Below are 4,311 nucleotides of genomic sequence, written 5' to 3'. Positions count from 1 at the left end.
ATCTGATAATATGTTTAACAGCAGTCAAGTGGAACTCTTTAGGAGATGACTAATATCTTGTACATTTGCAAACGCAGAACATAATATCTAATCGGCTAGCTGTAAGATAGAGTAGGGAGCCAATCATACCTCGATACATTGTTTCATCAATACTCTTACCGTCTTTATCTTCATCCAAGGTAGTTGACGGACTCATAGGTGTTCCTATGGCTTTTGCGTTGGACATGCCAAATTTTTTGATGAGTTCTTTTGTGTATTTTATTTGACTAATGAAGATCACTTTCTGTACTTGCTTGATTTGAATCCCAATGAAAAAAGTTAGTTCCCCCATCATACTCATTTCAAATTCTCTTTTCATCATGTTTGAAAAGTCCTTGCACAAAACAGGGTTAGTGTTGCCAAAAAAAATATCATCTATGTAGATTTGTATAATTAAATTACCTAGAGATGATCGTTTGATAAAAAGAGTAGTATCAATATTACCTCTGTCAAACCCATGTTCGACTAAAAATGAGCTCAGCCTTTCATACCAAATACTGGGAGCTTGATTTAGACCGTACAGTACTTTGGACAATTTGTAGACATGATTTGGAAAGGATTTATTTACAAATACTGGAGGTTGCTTAACGAATACTTTCTCAGAGATGAACCCATTTAAGAAAGCACTTTTCACATCCATCTGAAATAGTCTGAAACTTTTGTGAGCAACATAGGCTAATAAAATTGATGCTAACTTGGCAACATGGGCGAAGGTCTCCTCGTAATCAATTCCCTCTTGTTGTGAATAACCTTGTGCGACCAGTCTAGCTTTATTTCGCACAACTTGACCAGATTTATTCAACTTATTTCTGTACACCCATTTTGTACCAACAATAGATGCATTTGGTGGTTTAGGAATGAGTTCCCATACCTTATCTTTCTCAAATTGATCAAGATCTTCCTTCATTGCGGTTATCCAGCTTTTGTCCCCAAGTGCCTCATCCACCTTTTTTGGTTTGAAATGGGATATGAGAGCAACATTCAATGTCTGCTTTAGTGATCTTCTAGTTTTCATTCCTTCCTGAGGGTCTCCAATGATGTACGTATGTGGATATCCATGTTCACTTTTCCATTCATTTGGAACAACTAATACTGGCTCCTTTTCAACAGAATTTGTTAGATCAATTATAGAAGATCCCTGATTTTCTGCAGGACTATTAGTCGACTGATCTTGCCGATCAGTCACTTCATCAGGAGTGTTCTCACTTGTATTGATAGACATTGGAACTATGAAAATTTCCTCATCTTTAGGAAATTATTCATTCTTTAAGCGAGGGTTAGTGTCCACAAAAATAATATGTATAGATTCTTCAATGGACAAAGTACACTTATTAAAAACCCTATATGCTCTACTAGAGAGAGAATATCTAAGAAAAATACCTTCATCGCTTTTGGGATCAAACTTACCAAGATTGTCTTTTCCATTGTTGTGTATGAAGAATCTTCAACCAAAAGGATAAAACTAACTTATGTTGGGTCTTTTTTGTCACGCCCCAAAATAGATTGCGACGTGGCCGGCACCTAGTGACTACCAACTTGCACCGAGCGAACCATTATTACATAATACATACCCAACTCGTAATCGTGTAGCTCAATCCATTTAAGTAATTACAATATTATATGAGAGAAATAAGATAAACTTCATTAACAATAAAAGTTCATTAAAAAAAAAACAAACATAAACTAGACATAAGTAAAAATGTCATTCGCAATGCCATATGAGTACACATTCCCCTAAGATAATATAAACCCTCTATGAAGCCTACGAATAAAGTAATAAAGTTGCGGAGCTTGTCTGCACTATACAAAAATATACAACTGAAATATTATGGTCCCACGAGTACGAAGGTGGGCTCACCAAAAGAGAGGATACTGCGGGAACTCTAGCCTGTGCGCTGACCATCTTGCACTCGACCGTCTGCTAAACCTGACATCATATAAACAAACGATGCCTGAGTATTGAAATACTCAGATATGCGTCATAGCCGCCACTAACGTTGGTATAAGACTTATACAAATTATAATCTATATAACAAGGCAAAAGATAAATAATCTCGACTAAATTAAGGAAGATAAGGTACACAAAATCACAATAAAGGATAAATTTGGAAGAATAAGAATTTAAGTTTTATTCATTTAGACCTCTTTCATATGTCTAATATCTCATTAGTATCATCCTCATTATCTAGTATCTCAATGTCAATGGTACACATAGTACTGGAATACATCGGGATGCCATCAACGAAGACTGTCGTACCATCCCCGAACAGTTAGGCCAATGTGTACAGTCAAGGATCCAAGAAGGTTGTCGTACCACTCCCGCACAGCTAGACAAGGCATATATTTTTTTATTTCATCTTTTTTTTCTTTTAATGGCCATCAGCCGAAAATTACTTTGTTATGTAATACATCAAGGATCCAAGAAGGTTGTTGTACCGCTCCCTCACAGCTAGACAAGACACATTTTTTTTCTTTATTCATCTTTATCCAAACCAAGAGTAGGCCATGAAAGCCTATCCCTAATATACACGGAATATCATCCAACTATAATTCGAAGCCAAGAGTAAATTTAATAATACACAAGTAATTAGGAGCTCGACATACCTTGAAGTCGATCTAAGTTAGCTAAAGCTCGCCTCGACAGAGTTCAATCTACATAATATATCATATATGGGTAGTAATACTCAAAACATCCTAAAATTCCCAAATATTAAACCCAAGATTGACCCATTTCAAGATTCACCCCAAACAAGAATCCCTAGGTCCCCAAATTCCTCAAATTAATTCTTATATGTGGTCTATATCACAACCTATATACACTAAATACTTTCTCTATATATATATATATATATATATATATATATATATATATATATATATCTTAAAAGTGATAAAAGTATTAGAGGGAGCTCATGGATACCTTACAAAGAAACTAGAGATGATTTTCGATCTCTTACTGTTGCTGCCACTTGATCTTTAAGAACTCAATCGATTGTAAAACTTCCACTCTACCCCTCCTTCGAATTTCCAGTAGCTAAAAGGGCAGAATGCCTACCTTAGCGTCAAGGAGAAGCCAAAAAAAGGTCTTGGTTCTCTCTCCCTTATTTTATATTTATGTAAGTTGTACCCCTCTTTCTTTATAGAGTTTCCAAGGAATTGAAATATTAATTTAATAAATAAAAATAAATTTACATAAGACATGTGGTATGCTGCCAAAATTTTCAGCAGTGGTCACGTGATGGACTAAGTTCCCACTCTAAAAATAATTAAGACCCCATTGGGCCCACCGCCACTTATACTCATATCCCTTGTTATATGCTTCATTAATCAACACTTATGTAATATTTATAATCATAAAAACTGCTGCTACAAATTAATTTAAGAACCTCGAATATGACTGTGATCTCGCTATTTTATTATTCTTCCGAGCTATACACCAAATAATTGTATTCATGTTCTAACAATTTTTTTTTTCATAATTCAATGTGACATCCTAAACTTAGTTGTGTCACTAAAATCACGTTATTAAGCTAGTAATTAGTATATTTAAAGCCAAATATTCACTGGACTTTGCATTTTTCCTTTCCATAGTTCATATGGAGTATTCTTGAGAATTGGTCGAATTAGGCATTTGTTGATGATGTGACATGTTGTGCTTACAGCTTCTAACCAAAAATGGTGTGGAAAAGAAATTTTCACAATCATAGTTCTTTTCTTATCTTGCAAGGTTCTATTTTTACGTTCTACCACTCCATTTTATTGTGGTTCTTAACTTGTTGTTCTTGAACGTACAATGGTTAGAAGTGTGACCGAATTTTCTGCAATAAGAACAAGAGGGGTTATTGGAATTTTCATAGCCTTTTTTCCTCTTATTTTAATCATGCATTGGTTAGTGTTGTGATCATTTTTGCCACAATAAGTACATACAGAAAGATTTCTAGTTCTAGTCCGAGATGTATGAGGAGCAATCTGATTCAATCTAACAAACTTTATCTGGAAGCATATCTCTCTCAATTTCACACACTTCCAACTTCAAAGCCTAGTCTTTCTTTTATCTTTTGATTTTTCTAAGTTCATTTAGAACTTTCTCAATATCTGCAAGAGCAATATCAATAAATTCTTGGAGTTCATAATAGTTAGGACATGTAGGAAGACGTACCTTACTTGTTCCTTCGTCTGACATGAGACCAAGTTCACCTGAGTCCTCATTGCTATCTTCTTTCATGGCCATGAAACACATATTGGCAATTTTTCCGTGATCAGATTCTTCTT

At 34.8% G+C, this 4,311-nt stretch overlaps 1 long non-coding RNA gene across 1 annotated transcript; it reads right to left on the bottom strand.

Annotated features, from left to right (window-relative positions):
• Positions 1–1,661: 1,661 nt before the first annotated feature.
• On the bottom strand, positions 1,662–3,151 carry LOC117274826 (uncharacterized). Its single transcript, XR_004505003.2, has 2 exons — positions 2,960–3,151; positions 1,662–1,966 (listed from the first exon to the last, which is right to left on the bottom strand). It is a non-coding gene; the product is annotated as an uncharacterized lncRNA (long non-coding RNA).
• Positions 3,152–4,311: the final 1,160 nt, after the last annotated feature.

Source organism: Nicotiana tomentosiformis, chromosome 3, assembly GCF_000390325.3.
Source record: "Nicotiana tomentosiformis chromosome 3, ASM39032v3, whole genome shotgun sequence".
NCBI lineage: Eukaryota > Viridiplantae > Streptophyta > Magnoliopsida > Solanales > Solanaceae > Nicotiana > Nicotiana tomentosiformis.
Note: the sequence above shows the minus strand (reverse complement) of the source record. Positions and strands in the feature narration are given on the sequence as shown.